The 18,027-nt window shown below is 38.0% G+C and overlaps 1 protein-coding gene across 2 annotated transcripts in view; it reads right to left on the reverse strand.

The window, feature by feature from the left end:
• LOC125458941 (transmembrane protein 33-like) overlaps window positions 1–18,027 on the reverse strand; it is a 140,373-nt gene that overhangs the window by 26,653 nt on the left and 95,693 nt on the right. The window lies entirely within an intron of this gene.

Consider the following 18,027-nt stretch of genomic DNA (forward strand, 5'->3'; position numbering starts at 1 on the left):
TGGTACAAATAATTTCTTAACCAGCTCATACAATATTTAGTCATGCTCTCCCTTTTAGATACCGTCACTAAATGATCTTTTAGGGGAGGCGACTCACATTGCTCATATGCAATATAGGAATTGAGTTATGAGATACGAGTATGGTTGATACTTCCTAGTGACCTATTTTGGACATACATGTCTTTTCAACACACTGCTTCAGTATCCCCGAGCAAACACTTAATGAGAAGGGGTTTGATATCAGTCTTTAGCTGATTATTTCACTGCAAAACAATGATTTATATTCAATATCATTTTATTAACTTAGTTGAATTAATACAATTGATATTTTGGCTAAAACAAACTGCCACCATCTCAATGAGTACATCACAGCACGTCATGAGGACATCTGGGCAGAATTTTCCCATTTTCAGTTAAAATACATCACCAACTAAGATCCATGGCAGCCAATGTGCTACGCTATTGAGTGACTTTTCCATCATGATCTTCTGCTCATCACCTCAGTAATTGTGAGACTGGGCTCTTAAGCGTCTTTCTTGGATAAATACAGTTGAAGAAGCAGAACTGCTTGCCACTGCTGGGATCATCTAACATTCATGCTGCTCCTGCCATATTTAAAGCATACCGATATTTCGATGTCAAAAGTCAGGGAATGGTCCTAAGATTGTATTGATCAACATTGTGGCACAAGGGAAAGCTCACACTTTGTCACAGACAGGGATCAGGAAACGTTGGTTCAGGGGGAAATTATCCTTTTCCCTTCAGACTGCCACTGGAGGCCAAAGCACAGACAAAGCCAGCCTGAGTCCATGCAGTATCCTAAATCAGAAGGGATATCCAGCAGTGCAGGAAAAAGGTCCATGATCTTCTGCACTCTGTGAGAGCAAGTACCATTATCCTCTCTGTACAACTTGACAAAGACAAGGCGACCTTTACAATCAATGGTCACTGACTAAACTCTCATTACTGCATGCATTATGTACATGCAAGTGTCTCGAACCATCTGGCCATCCAAAACTACTAGCCATTCCTGTCCCCTGAGCTTTCTACTCAATATGGACATATCACTATCTCCATTCTCATGCATCACCACTATCTGCTGTTGCATTCACGACTATTGTAATTAATCCCTCCATGTCTCACCAAGGCCAGAACATTTTACAATTCCAGCATCTACAGTTTTTTTGTCTCCAACAATATATGACCTGAAAGAAACTATCGCCAAATTTGCAAACAACAAGACAAGGTAGAAAGGCAGGAGAGGGTTACAAGCAGTTTACAGAAAGATACTGATAGATTAAGTAAGTCAGCAATAAGATGACAAATGGAATATAATGTGCAAATTGTGAAGTTGTTCATTTTACAGGGGAGAACAAAAGAATGGTGAATTAGTTAATTGTAAAATAGCTGCAGAAAGCTGCTACAAAAAGGGATTTGAGGTACTTGTGCATGAAACACAGAAAGCTAACACATCGATTCAGCAGGTAATCAGGACGGGTAATGGAATGTTTGTACGGATTTCAGTGGGGTTGGTGTATAAGAGTAGGAAAAAGCGTTACTGCAAATATATAAAGGTGCTGGTGAGCAGATTTGGTCCCCTAAAGGGAAAGATATCAGTTCACTGGAGGCAGTTCATATAAGTTTCACTAGGATGTCCCCAGCACAGTGGGATTGTCTTATGAGCAAGGGCTAAACAGTTTGGGACGCTTCTAATGGGAGTTTAGAAGAACGAGAGGCGATCTCATTGAAACATATAGGATTCTTAAGAGGTCTGACAGGGTAAATGCTGATAGGGTGTTTCTCTTCATGGAGAGGTTGGATCTGAGTGCACAGTCTAAGACTAAAGGGTCACCTATTTAATATACACAATTATCTTCATAGCAGAACCTTACTAGTTCAGGCAGATGGATGGAATTTTAACTTGGCCAAAACCACTTGGCATTTTTGAGTTAGTATCAAGCTCATGAGAACATTTCCTCTCACATCTATAGCTCAGAATTGCACAGCCTATGGAACAGGATTGTGGTTTTATTTTGCAAAAGAAATCTCCGCATTAGATCATTTTGTAGTAGTTTCTCATAAATCAAAAAACATTGGAGGCAATTTTAAATTTAGGAATGCGTGCTAAACTGGTGGTTTTGGATCAGCTGCTCTATTGTTCCCCATAAAAATCTCATCAATATTCTTTTCATTGACCTGCGTTATTTAAATGTGGAAAGCACAATTTTGTCACAATTTGAAATTGTTGAACAGGCTCAGCAGGTCTGGCAGCATCTGTGGAAAGAAATCAGACCTAACCTTTCTGGTCGAGTGACCTCTCCTCAGTTTTTATTTAGTACTATCACACTTTGTTGGGGAAGAGCACTGGAAATCAAGGTCCACTATTGCTGGAGTCAAACAGTAAAAGATTTTGAAAGTATGCAGATTTCCCAATTTACGTTACTTTCAGACCTAGGTTGATAGTCAAGTACAGAGACCTGATCCATGCTTTTAAGAATTACTACTTGTTATAAACAAATACTACAGCTACATGTTAACAACTATTTGCATATAGCTGTACGAATTAGAACGCTAATCCTCTTATAAACTAACTCCCCCCCCAACACCCCTCACACATGTATACAGACAGACACAGACAGGACAAAAATAAAACATGGGTGTTGTGGGCAGAAGGAAAGACTGTGAAGGCACTTCAGTGATCCCTGTTCACAGGATTTGTCAGGATGATTCTAGAGATGATCAGAATGCTGATTCTTGATTTTTCTTCTCTAGATGATTTCATGGATTGCTGGAGGCACCGGGTGAATGACTCATATATATTAAAAAAGGACTCTGATATTCAATACAAGTCGGTTTACAGCTACCACGAGTAAAGAATAAACTGGTTTGCTTCAGGCTTTAAATGTTTTAATAGTGCTGAGAATAGACAGCCCCTGAGCTTGAGAAGATCTGACGGCTTCTCACCATTTTGCTCACAGCTGCAAACTGTTCAACTACTTGGAGCCAATCACACAATCACACAGTTAACTGGTCACTAGTCCACAGACCAATTAGCTACTTGTTGCTGGCTGAATTGCCATTTGTACACAATCCTTGGCTCCAACTTGCCTGCAAATCTACCAAAACTGCTTGTACCAGCAGCAGTGTAAATAATACTTAAAATGAGTGAGTGTCAGGTTACTTGTTTTCATAAAGTGCCACAATCTATCAATAAATCCTATCAATCCTTGTTTTTACAAAAAGCTGCTTTCCCAATAAAAAGTCCACAATCAAAACCATAGAAAAATAAAAATACCAGTCTTTACAATACAGGTACGCTAAAATGTGTAAATGGTAACTTTAAAAATAATATGTGCATATTAAGCAAATTATATAACTTTCCGCTACTATTAAAATAATACAAAATTCTGTGCATTGATTAGTTTGTTATGTTTCCTGTGACAAATGTCTTCAGACTAACAATTCTTTTACAACAAGATATACCAAATATATTGACCTGTTCAAAAATGCTATTCACAAAGAAACGGGAAAATGTCAGTTTCTTTAAAATTTCATGCTCATCAAGATGGAAGATGTTGGTTGAGGAAAGTGAACTCTATTTCTGGCAGTTCGTGTTAACATAAAGCACTCATAGCTAGATACAGAAAAAAGTTCCCTCTATTCTATTCAGCAGCATACCTCAATCCCAAAACTCAGCAGACTATCTGAACTGTGTTCATGCGATATTCTTGCAAGTCAAATATCAGCAGTCCTGTGACCTCTCTGTGTGAGATTGCTAATTAGTGCTAAATTAGGGACATTTTTCCACTGTACAGCTACCTAACTTTACTTCACGTGGAATCTTTATAGGTAACAGAGGGAACTTTCATACCATTAAACTCGGTTGGGTTTGAAACAATACTTCTGACGTGAAAAGGCAATCAGTTTCATTAATAGGAGTGACAAAAATTGAAACAGCACAATATATTTTCATTACATACAAAAGTGTGGGTAACTTACTTAGCCTTCACACTACTAGATAGCTTTCCAGTTTGTACTGTATCATGGGAATTAAGTATTATGGTTGAAGTTTTTATTCTTAATAAGCATGTTGAACTGCTCTACATGATTTTCAATTGATTCCAGACTGACGAAAGCATGGTCTGTAGCATTCATTTTGTTACAGATTTGAGAATCAAATTACTATTATTATTAATTTCTGTGAAATCTAAAAACTGCCATCTATGTTTAAGGTATATACATAGCCTTTGCCTTAAATTAGAAAAAACAATTAGGTACGATATCATTTCTATTAGGTATAATGGCTTTATCTTGAACATAAGAATATTTTAAATTCCTACGACTATCAGACCACAACCTTGGTAAAGGGGTGTTATAACAACTCCAGCTCTAGCAGCAATCTGATCAAATATCAGAAGTAGTTTGAATCCTGTCTCAATATTATATGATTGATTAACATACCCATTAATTTTTCTTATGTCCATCCTTTCCACTTTTCACTGCCATAATATGACTACTTTGCTCTTTAATTTTATCTGGTACAGTTGACACTAGAGTTTAATACATATTTTATTCATCTCTTTTTCCTCTTCCTTTGCAGGTTCAATCATTTAATTTTGAGAAGGGATCCATATTATAAGTGCTTGATTGCCAGTTCCTGAAAGTCACATTTTCCATCTAAACAGAGGCCAGAATTAGAGACTGGCATGGTTGGACTTCAATGTTTTGAGTTCCTAATACTACTGCCACTGCCATAGGTGAGGTAATATTGCAAGTTACTTCATCTGCACAACTAATAGCCAATCAAATCAAGACAAAAGAACTTTTGCGGAACACAATGGGGTTAAAAAGTATCTGTAGCAAATTCTGTTCATTCACTTTGTCTCTGAACAACTTTCTGTTTATTCCTTATGTCTACTTTTATAATTAGTATTCCATTTTCATGAAAACTTATTCAATTACTTTACTTAGTTCATGTGATGCATCAGCATTCTGCAAATCCATACAGGGAAGGGTCTAGGCCCGAAACGTCAGCTTTTGTGCTCCTGAGATGCTGCTTGGCCTGCTGTGTTCATCCAGCCTCACAAATTATTATCAGGGAAATTATACATAGCTCATGTCCTGAGTACATTTAGGCTAGCGGAGGACTTGAATTAATAAAATATATTGCTTAAGCAAACCTTAGAGGAAAAATGAATGGGCATTCTGCACAAGAAGAATCAATGGAACACTCTGTTGAGATCATTAGCAAGATTCCACACTGAGGTAGGTATGACATGCTTGGAGCAAATATACAATTGAAAAGGGATTTAATAAAAGACAAACCAAAAATCTTCAGCTACCAGTCAGGCACAGGAATAAATGCAATATCTTGTCTGTACTGATCTTGGGCTCACCCTCTTGTCATAGTCATATAGCACGGAAACAGATCTTCAGTCAAACTAGTCTATGCTGACCATGTTCCCAAACTAAACTAAGTTCCACTTCCCTCCGTTTGGCCCATACATTCCAGTCATGTACTTAACCAAATGTCTTTTAAATGTTGTAACTGTACTCATATCCACCACTTCTTTTGGCAGTTTATTCCACACACCAACCGCTCTGTAAAAACACTGCTCCTCATGTCCTTATTAAATCTTTCTCTTTTCACCTTAAAAAATCCCCCATATTTTGAAGCCCCACTCAGGAGAAAAGACCCTTTTCTGTTCACCTTATCCATGCCCCTCGTGATTTTATAAACCTCTATAAAGGTCATCCCTCAACTTCCTATGCTCCAGTGGAAAAAAAAGTCCCAGCCTATCCAACCTATTTTAATAACTCAAACTTTCCATTCCCTGCAACATCCTGTAAATCTTTTCTGAACTCTCTCCAGGTTACTAATATCCTTCCCGTAACAGGGCAAGTAGAACTGCACACAGTACTCTAGAACAGGCCTCACCAACTTCCTGTACAACCTTAATATGATGTCCCAACTTACGTATTTACGGGCCTGAGCAATAAAGAAACCATGCTAAACGCCTTCTCATCCACCATGTCTACCTGTGATGCAAATTTCAAAGAATTATGAACCTGAACCTCTAGATTTCTCTGTTCTACAACACTTCACATTAATTATATAAGCCCTAATTATACAAGTTTGCCTTACCAAAATGCAACAACCTCACATTTATCTAAATTAAACTCCATCTGCTACTCCTCAGCTCATTGAGCCAATTCATCAAGATCTCTTTGTAACCTTCGATAACCTTCTTCATTGTCCACTGTACCAACAATTTTGGTGTCATCCCCAAACTTACTAACCATGCCTCCTATATTCTCATCCAAATCATTTAAATAAATGAAACACAAAAGTGGGCCTAGTACCAATCCTTGTGGAACACCACTGGTCACAGGCTTCTAGTCTGAAAAACAAACCTCCACCACCTCTGTCCCATACCATAAAGCCAATCTTGTATCTAATTGGCAAGCTCATCCTGAATCCCATATGATCTAACTTTACTAATTAGTCCACCATGCAAAACCTTATCATAGGCTTTACTAAAGTCCAAGTAAACAATGTTAACCTTTCTACTCTCAATCTTTTTGGTTACTTCCTCAAAAATCTCAATCATGTTTGTGAGGCACGATTACCGTCACACAAAATTATGCTGACTATCCCTAATCATTCCTCACCTCTCCAAATACATGAAAATCCTACCTTTTGGAATCACCTTAAACAACCTATCCATCAGCGATATCAAACTCACCAGGTCTACAGTTCCCAGGCTTCTCCTTACATCCTTTCTTAAAGGCATAACATTATCCACCCTTCAGTCCTCCGACACCTCACCTGTGGTTATAATATTTTTACTAGGCGTGCAGCAATTTCCTCCCTAACTTCTCCCAGGATACACTTGATCAGATAGGTGACTTATTGGCACCTGCTGGATGCTCCCACGCACCTCATTGCTGAAGGGAGAAAAGAGGTTGACACATCAGGTCAGGAAAGCATTGGAAGAATGGGGTGATGGCTGTTGAGGAGCAATCAATGGCAAGTGACAATGGCAGCCAACTCAGGGCAGTAGTTTAAAGGACACTTCCACGCTTCCACATTCAGGCAATTAAAAAAAAAACAACTTTTGGGCAGTCTATGATCTGTTGCTTTCCACTGCAGGCCTCAAACAGACATGACACCCTGTTTTCTGAATGAGGGTTTAGGCCTGAAACGTCAGCCTTTCGGCTCCTGAGATGCTGCTTGGCCTGCTGTGTTCATCCAGCTCCACACTTTGTTATCTCTGATTCTCCAGCATCTGCAGTTCCTACTATCTGACACTCTAGTACTTGGATTTGCAAAAACAAAACTAACACTTATTTCTGACCAATGCAGTAGCCAGTGCAATTTCATCTTGAAATGACCGTGCAAGTCCTGCCGACCACATTGGAAGCTTAGGCAGCCTGTTGTTGTTTGCAGAATAGCTTTGGCCTCCAAAAAAAATTCTAGGACAACATATCCTACCAATTAATGTATATAGTTAGTATAAAAGAACTGCTTGAAACATAATTCTTTTCTTCCTTTCGACTTGAGACTTCATACATTTTTCGCTCATTTGAAAATGTCATACTGATCAACTTAATATGAAAATACCTTGCCCTCTATGTGACCATGATTTGTATCCGGAAAGAGCAAAATGGGTACATTAACCTTTACAGTGGAAGACTGCCTAACATTTAATGTTGAAATGGGACACATTTAATTGTTGAAATATTTCAAATGGTATAGTAGAACTATGATGCTCGCACCAAACGGTTTAACACTCATTAACTGATGAAGTTTTCCACATTTCACAAATACCTCAGTATGCCAATAATTTACAAACTGAATGCTGGCACCAAAACATCTTAGCCATATTCAACTAGTCAATAATATTATTATAAATTAATACAGCTCAACCAAAGAAAAAGAGCTATAACAAATATACCAACAATAAGTTTTTTTTCTTTTGATATTGTAAGAGTCACATCAAGAACAACATTTACTTTTTCAAGGACCTGAAGCGGAATAAAGTGCATTTTTATTTCACTTTCAAAAATAAAGATAAACTTCTTTGTAGGGAGTCAAGTTCAAGATGAAACTTTTTTAGCTAATGCTGAGGTTTTACAAGATGTGGGGGAGGCCTCTTCTTGAGTACTGTGTGTAATTCTGGTTGCTTTGCTATAGGAAGGATAATATTAAGTTGGAGAGGGTGCAGAAAAAATTACCAGGATCTTGCTGGCAATAGAGGGTCTGAGTTATAAAAATAGGCTGCAAATTCTTTCACTGGAGTGTAGGAGGTTCAGGGATGATCTTCAAGGTTTATAAAATCATTAGGGGCACAAATATGGTGAATAATAAAGGGTCTTTTCCTGAGGGTGTGAGAGTTCAAAACAAGGGGCATATCTTTTTTTTGGGGGGGGCGACTTTTTTTTAAAAGAGAGTGATTTCGTGTGTAGAATGAACTGCCAGAGAAAGTGGTGGATGCAGGTAAAGTTACAACATTTAAAAGACACTTGGATAAGTACATGAATAGGAAATGTTTGGAGGGATATGGACCAAATGCGGCTAAGTGGGTCTACTTTGGTTTGGGAACGTGATTGGCATGGACTAGTTGGACCAAAAGGGTCTGCTTCCATGCTGTATGGCTCTGTGCAGTGCAGGCATAGTTCACACACATCATCTTAGCTAGTTGTTCACGTGCTTCAATATTGTGTTCTATGAATGTCCTCCTTATACCATGTAGTAATGTGACAGGCTATTGGCATCTGATAAGATGTACAAATACACGAGCAAAACAAAAAAAAAGGAACAGGGATTTTAGAAAGCTTGATTTGAACATGAAAGACTCTCAATACTTTATAAGCAGCAGACAAAATGACTGCAGGTTTTCTAACAGCAGGAGAAGCAACGAATGCAACAATTAAGTGGTAACATATGTCACTACTGCCAAGAGGATTTTTAATCTCTTTAAACATTAATGTAGTATTTCTGCTTTCACTGCAACAACAGAGCCATCTGTGTTGGTATTGAATGGAAACATGCCAAATGCACAATTGAAAACTCTCTTTGCTCATTTGATTTCTCACATACAATAAAAGCTGCAAAATATTTTCACTTTCTTCTTTCAAGGTTAAAGAAAATAGTGACTTGACTGCACTATATATCTGGAATAGGTGCTTATAATGGAAAGAAACTGACAGGGAATCCAAACACTGAACAGAAAATCACAAACAAAACATGCAAATAACACAAACAATCAAATTCATTGTTCACTTTCCATGATGAAACTTGTGGCTTCTTCCTGCCTGCTGTAAAACAAATAGCAATTAACATGTTTCATCTTCACAGAAAACACAGGTCACAGCTTGTAAAATCTGTTCAATACTTGTTCCACAAATGCACTGTTCCATAAGCACTCAAACAAAAAGCAGTGGTAACATATTAAATAAATCAACTAAAGCCTAACAAATCAAATGCCTCGATCATACGTAATGAAATCCTCTTTCACAGTAAAATATTGCCTTGAAGACTTATTTTTTCAAAATAAATAATCTGAAGTAGGATTTGATGAAAAAAAGGCAAATTTCAATACCTCAGATCATACCCTGGAAAGAAATGACTAATGTGACAGCACAGGAATAGAAGCCAATCCAAAATCAGCTTCACTATCACTGGATTCATATCACAGTGACCTTAAAACATTCAATGACACTCATAATTGCCCAATTGATCCTAACCAGACTTGGACACCAAATTTATAACTTAAATAAAAACTAACAATTGATTATAATAATGCAACTTCGGCAGAACAAAGGTAAGCAACAAGGCAATTTAATTAATATCTATAACCTGAGCCCAATCTTTTGATCATAAACCCCCACTGCACACTGATAGGCAAGCAGTGTTAAGGGATTTAAGGGATGAATTACAAAAAAAATACGGAATAGCCATTTGCTAGTTAGGTAAGTGCTTCAATGAACACTACGCCTTCATGAAATCCTTTGGCAATGGGTTACATTATAGGAGGGTAGGACTGTACATCTTGCTTAAAGTCCAAAGTTACTGATCAATGCAAATAGCCTCCGTATTCCACTAGAGACTTACCTATTTCTTATGACTGGGGATTCTTTTCTCACAGCTTCCAACAAATCAATAACAGAAAAATAAATAGAAAAGAGAGAAACCAAAGAAGCTTCCCCTTCTGACATTTCAGGCAAAATTGCCTCCTGTCCCTCATTTTTGGCTTTCTGTTTCAACCTTCCTTGGCTAGTCAGCACCAGTCCTCTCTTGATTGACTAATTCAAGACCTAACCAGCAGCCAGTCCCCGAGCATAATAATGTCTCAGCACCATATAGTCTAGGATGTTCATGGAGCAATAATTAACCTGCATTCTCTTTTCAGGCCAGTTCCCAATAACAAATATCAGTCTTTCATTATTGCCGCTTTCTTGAAAAAAAAGCTGCCATTCAAAATTAAATTCTCAATTGTACTTACAATTCCAAACTAAAAATGAGAAATTAAAAGAAAAATATAATGATGGTCTCAACACTAAGACACGTTAAAAGGTAATCAAAATCATGAAGCATTTTACAGCTTTATCGGAGATAAACTTTTCCAACCACAATGCTTGATGGAAAATTTCACATTGTTGCCACTGTGTAAAAATATTCTTCTTAAAGTAGTAATTTGATTTTGTAATAATTTGTGCAGTCTCGAGTTCTGGATGCCCCACTGAAGCAGAGAGCATTGAAACATTTAAACAGTGCCTCGACCTGCACACGAGTATGGTAAGGATATAGAGTTTCAAAATTAGTGTGCGAAGAGGTAAAACATATATGTGAGGAGGCTTACAGGAAGCATAAACACTTACGCAGACCAGTTGGATGAATAGTGTATTCATGCATCAAGTGAAGCAGAACTAAATGAAAGCAGAATGTTAGCTGCAGAAACTTCAGAACAAGCGATGATTATGTGATGACATATATTGTGATGATGCCGTCTCTTTAAAAACGTTATTTTTGTCCTGGGTTTTGTTGGAGACAGATTGTAACACCAGAGGCGCTGAAGAGTCCAGAGAGTAACACTTTAACAATGGAAGGGGACTGGCCAGTTCTTCCAGTTCAGGTCTTTTTCTAGTTTTTTTTTACCTGTAGCAGTCACAAGATGTTCTGGAGTACCAGAAGTGTTGTAAGCTTCAGTAGGAGAATTCCTGACTGACTTTCTCCGAAATCTCTTTCTAGATGTTCCCTCCAGCTTGTAAAAATCGGTGTTTGAATTTACCTATTTGCCAAGGGTGGTGTTTGTGCGATGTTACTATATTCAAACAGTTAATTATAAATAGTTACTGTATCAGGTCAATTAATTTTCCCAATAGTTAAATTATTCTAAATTCTGCTTTCCTTTGTTTGTGTTTTAACTGTACTGTTTAAACAAACCGTGTTTTGCTTAAAGCCAAGTGCTTCGACCAGTTGCATCACACCTGGAGCACCCACTTCACATCTACCTTTAAAATTAGAAAAAGTTAGGGTCTAACCTATCCTCTTGAAATATTTTGAGGGGGGTCTGGCCTGGTCCATAACAACATGCACCATAAAAGTTGACCCCTTAAGCCTCAACAATGCTTCCAAAAATGAGCATCAACATGCCAAGCATAAAGGTGAAACTGGAGTGAATACAAGAAATAAGAGCAAAGCAATGTCCAACAAGCTTGCTTTGCTATTCAACATGGTCACTGGCGACTTAAGGCTTCAACTCCACTTTCCTGCCCATTGATTTTCTGAGACATCAAAAATATACCCAGTACAGCCTTAAATATATTCAACAATGCAATAATCAGTAGAGAATTCCAAAGATTCACATTACTTAAGTCTTTGAGTGAATAAATTCTTCTTATTGCAGCCCCTTGTCGTGAAACTATGTCCCCATGTTTTAGATTCCTTAATTAGTGGAATCAAATCTCTCAGCAACTAACCTATCAACCTCCTTCATCATCTTGTATTTTTCCACGCGATTACCTCTCATTTTTCTAAATTCCAGAGAATAGGGTCCAATTTATTCAGTTTTTCTTTATGCGACAATCTCCTCATCCCAAGGACCAATTTAGTGAATCTTTGCCGTCTTGCCTCCAATGTTGTCCTTGAACTCCAAAACAGTAGCTTTTGTATAGGGCAAAGTGTATACCACAAAATCAGAGCCTGCTTAACAAGTGTAATAAGTAAAACATCGGTTCTTTAATAGTCATCTAGGCTGGGCAAAGTAAATTTGCAGTAATAGGAGGATGAGCTCATGGAATGAATGCCAGGCAGCTTTACACATAACTATGTCAAGGCACTAACTCGGGGACAGGCTATTTTGGAGTAATATTATGCAATGAGAAAGCATTGTTGTAAACGAGTCTCTGGAATTGGGCAACATGACAGAATTTTTTACTGAATTTAAAAATGATCTGGTGAAGTCCAGAACTAAGGTCGTGAATATAAACAAAGCAAATTACATACACAGGAAGAATGAATATAAGACTAAAAATGAAGAGCTGCATATGAAATCACTTTGCAATTATGTCTCCCCAAAGACTTGCTTCTTACTTTCAGATATGCCTTTAATTTTCACTCTTTTCCCCAATTTTTTCCATCTTAGTTATTTCACCACTGTCCCTTCTTGACATAATTTGCTTATTTATTTCTACAGAATATTGCTTTGCTCCAGAGTGCTGACAGTTCTGGTGTTGCTTTTGAATTAAATTCTCTTACCATCCCTTCCCTTCGCTTTAATAAATGTAAAGCCATGTCTATTCCCTCGTCATTCATCTTGCTAGCCATGTTTAAGTGAAGTGCACCCAAACACAACCGCTCCCTCTTTCCAAATATTAGCATCATTAGCTCTTTAAAAATAAACTCCTGCCTTCCACATAATTCCTTCAGTTGCACATTTAACATTCTAATCTGTATGTCCCAGTGCCAACTGGTGCATAATTCAGATAACAGTCCAGAGATTATTACTGTTGAAGGTCTAATTAATCTGGAATTAAAGACTCAGGCTCTTCCAGCAGTGATTATTCATTAGTTCCTACTTGGCCCACAAAAACAAGATCATTCCCTCCCAACCCAAATTCTTCTCCAATCCATAAAAAGATCAGAAGACCACAGACCATAAGAAACAGTATTAGTAGTAGTCATTCACCTCCTCAAATTCGCTCTACTATTCAGTAGGATTATGGCTGACCCCTAGATTCCTCATGTCCACTTGCCTACCCTTTTTCTACAACCCTTCATTTCTCTTACTGATCAAGGATCTATTTCAGCCTGAAACATACACAAGGACTGTGGCCCCACAAATTCCTGTAGCAAGAATTTCCAAAGACACTCAACCCTTTGAGTGAAGAGATTTCTCCTCATCTCAGTATTAAATTGGTACCCCTTTATTCTGAATTCTTGCGTCAGGCAGGTAACACAACATTCCCTATCTTCTCTGTATTTGTCATTCCTTTTCACACACCAGCACCCTACCCACTACCTGAATAACACTTAAACTATTGTGCCGTCATCTATTTGCCCATCAATCCTGCAGTTCTTGTTCTAAATTAAGATAGACAGCAGTGCCTCCTACCTGTGATTAAAGTGAAGGCCCGAAGCTGCATCTTCATTCCAAACTGGGTTTCTTTATCCAACTGCCATGCAACACATCCTCCACATTCCTGACTATTAACCAACTCTGAAGTTCTGCTTAATCTCTCAGGGGTGTGACTATTCTGGAATTCTGTAACAAGGTAATTTTCTCCTTCCCTGATGCCCTGCAACATTTGCAGCTCAGACATTAGCTCAACAATTCAGCGCCAAAGTTAGAGTCGCAGACAATTATTACAGGTAAGGTGATTTGGAATCTTAATGCTGTCCATAAACTCCCACATGCTGAGTTTACAGCATATTGCTTTTCCTGCCATAACTATCTCGACTTACTTATTTATGGCTTCCCAAATTTAATGAAACATCCATTGCTGGCTGTTCAAGAATTACAACAAACATGTTCTGATAAATTTCTCATATGACAAAAAATAAATTTAACATCCTGATACAATAGCCGTCAAAAACAGCAATAATAGTTTAAAGGTGGCAATTTAAACTGAGGTTTCATGTACACACTCTAGCTCATTAGGGCTTAATTAATCCTAAAAGCAATGAGAGGATTGTAACTTCAAAATAAAACCAGCATGTCCATTTTTCAAAAAGAACAGAGTCTACTGAGACGACAACACTTAGTACGTTTGCTCAATGTCTAATTACATTTTAAGGTTACTGAGGTGGTAAATCAGTACTTGCTGATACAAAAATGGCCCTTCATAAACGTGGCTAGGGTTAGTATAGGAACTATACAGTCTGCTTCTAAAGTTCTATGTAATTTTAGAAACTTTAGACGTACATATACCTAAACAGTATATGAATAAATCTATAAATTGTTTTGTTAACATTATTAATGAAAACTTAATGATGTGAAACTGATTGAAGATAACAACAGAAGAGAATTTGACTTATTGGAAAATCAGATTCAAGAATGTATCATAAAGAATGCATTTGAGTGAGACTGAGAATTTGGAGTTGCATGATCTTAAATTTTATGAAGTATACTTTTGTATGTTGCATACAATTTGCTATTATGGGCACATCCAAAGTTTAAAGTTGTCCAAAGAGGTTACAACTAAGGACTGTTTAATTTTAGACGCTGCCCAATGTTGCAAATAATATTTTGCCTTTATTATTCCACGGAGATAAGAAGTTGATGACACCGGCTGCCCACATAATCTCTACTGACATAGTGCAGTAATGAAGCTATTTTCCAACATTTTACGGTATCAATAATCAAAGTTTAAGAAGGAATGAATGTCACTTTCTGCAATGTGTGACTATTATTATGTTTACTGCATATTCATGATGAAATTGTTGAGTGGCATAGTGAAGCAGTTCAGTGCGTCTGTATGCACTTGTGAGTACATGTACACATGCACATGCATCTATAATTTACTACACAAAATTGTGCTGTGTGGGTAAATGTAAAAAAATGAAGTTAGTAACAGACTTCACGTGGTGAAATATGAAGCTGCATATGAAATTTACTGCAGAGGGATGTGGGATAATAAATTTCAGTTAAGAAAATTACAAGAGAGATATCTTAAATGCTATCATATTAAATGGATGCAGGAAGATAGACATGGGGCTAGGTGGTGATAGTTCTCCTGTAACATGATAGTTGCACTCTTGTGTGCCCTCGTGTACCCTGTACAGCAGCAAGTTCACATTACCTAAACAATGTCCACTATTCATCAATCACAATACAGCCAATTCGTGTTAACAAAACACACATAGCAGAGCCACCAGTACGCAAATCTTCGAAGGTGGCAGGACAAATCAAGAAATTTAATAAAGCACATGGGATCCTTGGTTTTATGAATACAGTAACTTACAGAACACTAGTTACGTCTAAGCTGGAATGTTGTGTTCATGTTGGGTCAAATACTGAACGGCTTTGAAAGAGAAACTGCTTTCAACAGCAGGAGTGATAGTCAATAAAGGACAAAGATAGAAGGTAATGGGCAAAAGAACCAGAGGCAACACAACGGCTTTTTTTTTCCATTCTGAAGCAACTTATTGGGATCTGGCTCAAAAAGGCGAGATGCAGTAACAACTTTCAAAAGTAAAATGGATTAATGTTTGAGGGGAAATATTGTCAGGACAGTTAAGAAAATAGGCAGCGAGAGCAATCTGATAAGCTACTTCAAGAAAAAAAATCAGCACAGGCCCTTTGTGCTAAACAACCTGCTTCGATGTTACATTATAATTTGATTCCTCACGTTTCCGAAAGGAGTGAGTGAGTATTCAGTGTTTAAAGGGAAAGAAAAAAAATGGGTGGAAAATGCATTGAGTTACATTTCTGCATTCGCTTATGAATGGCTATGCTAACACCTGTCTGATGGCTTTGGGCCCAGTTTTATGTTCAAATTAGTTTACGAGCAATGGGTTGTGTGGTGAGGGCAGCCACCTAAAACTGATCAAAAAGGGCAACATCCTTGGTTTCAAGGCTCTTTCCTTCAAGCATTTGGGCTTATCAGCGTCAGATGGAATGGGAAATAAGCTGTGGATGGTGCTCTGCTTTATCTCCTATCATTTCCAGAGGCCAGTCTTACAGACTAAAGTGCAACTGGCCATTCAAGGCAAAACATTTGGAACTTAAGCCCCTGCTGTTTGTATGCAAAGCCTTAGGATCACCTACTCAGCTTCAGGGAATGGTGTTCATCAGTCAACAGACGGGGACCACAAGAATGCAATTGCAGGACTGACTGTGCTTTTGCTGTCAAGAGTGTGACCATCTGATCTCCATAAAGATAACTTACCTTAACAAAATGTTTTTCATTTTCAGGCAGCTTGGAGGCAGCATTTTTATTCTTGTCCTAACTCATTAACTTTATAATCTGAGTTTGGTGCAAGCCAGATAAATGACACCAGATCAGGGCTGGAAATTTGGCATGGCCAGAGAGGCATCTAGATAGCAAGCAAAGTTAACAATTAGAATAAATTTTTCAAATCGGAAGAATTACACATGTAGCAGCTAAATCCATTTTGGGGAAAATACTACCTATTTTGTGTAGTGCTTTCTGTTCTTTGAGATACCGGCAAATATCATACAATCGGGCTTTTTCATGAGGATGAAAATGTGTATCCCCAGATCAATCCTGAAATAATCCATTAAATGGTTGGTAATATTGAAAACATGAAATGAACACAAGTAACTGGGGCGGCACAGTAGCTCAGTGGTTAGCACTGTTGTCTCACAGAGTCAGCTGTGTGGACGCGATGGGCCGAATGGCCTGCTTTTACACTGTAGGGAATAATGATTCTCCTTTCTGGATTCACTCGTTAGGTAATGAAAATTTAATGTTCATGAAGTCAAATATTACACAAGTGCGAAAAGGTCAGATACTGTTAAAGCTTCAATTGAAAGTGAATAGCTTTGCTAAGTTAGTTAAAATGGTAAAAAGGGACCACATTTCTGAAAGGACTCACATACAGATTTTCAATTTATTATTTCACACTTACATTTGAATAATTTAGTATATGCATACCCTTGCTAAAGGAAGTGAACACATTATGTGACAAAGACAGCATTTGTTCTATTGCGGTATCAAAGAGGCCTAGCAAAATCAAAGTCAATAAAGAGAAACCTCTGCACTAGCTGGAGTCACACAAAGGAATAGGATTATGGCCATCGTGGCCTGATAATCTCAGTCCCAGAAGATTGACACTAGATTCCTCAGGGTAGTGTCATTTTCTCAAACATCTTTAGTGGGTTCATCAATGATCTATCTTTCTTTCATCTTGAGGTCAGAAGTTGGCATTCTCACTGATGTTTGCATACTGTTCAGTACCATTTTCAACTCATATACAGAAACACGAATGAGCCAAAATCTGGATCACATTCAGATTTCAGTAGATAGGTGGCAAGTAACATTTGTAGCACAGCAGAATTTTGGAAAGGCACATCAAGACAGGACTTAACCATTAAGTGTATAAGGTCCTGGGGATTGTTGCTGAACAAAAAGAGACCTTGCAGTGCAGCTTCATAGTTCCTTGAAAGTGGAGACTAGACAGACAGGATAGTGAAGGGGCGTCTGTTATGCTTGCCTTTATTGGTAAGTGCATTGAGTATAGGAGTTGGTATGCCATGTTGCGGCTGTACAGGACATTGGACTTGTGAAATTCTGTACGCAGTTCTGGTCTCCCTGCTTTAGGAAGGATATTGTGAAACTTAAAAGCGTTAAGAAAAGATTTACAAGGATGGTGCCATGGTTGGAGGGTTTGAGCTGCAGGCAAAGGATGAATAGGCTGGGACTATTTTCCCTGGAGCATTGGAGGCTGCGGGGTGACCTTATAGAGGTTTATAACATCATGAGGGGTATGGATAGGGTGAATAGACAAATCTTTTCCTCAGGGTGAAGGAGTCCAAAAACTAGAGGGCGTAGGTTTAA

This window comes from Stegostoma tigrinum, chromosome 15 (assembly GCF_030684315.1).
Source record: "Stegostoma tigrinum isolate sSteTig4 chromosome 15, sSteTig4.hap1, whole genome shotgun sequence".
NCBI lineage: Eukaryota > Metazoa > Chordata > Chondrichthyes > Orectolobiformes > Stegostomatidae > Stegostoma > Stegostoma tigrinum.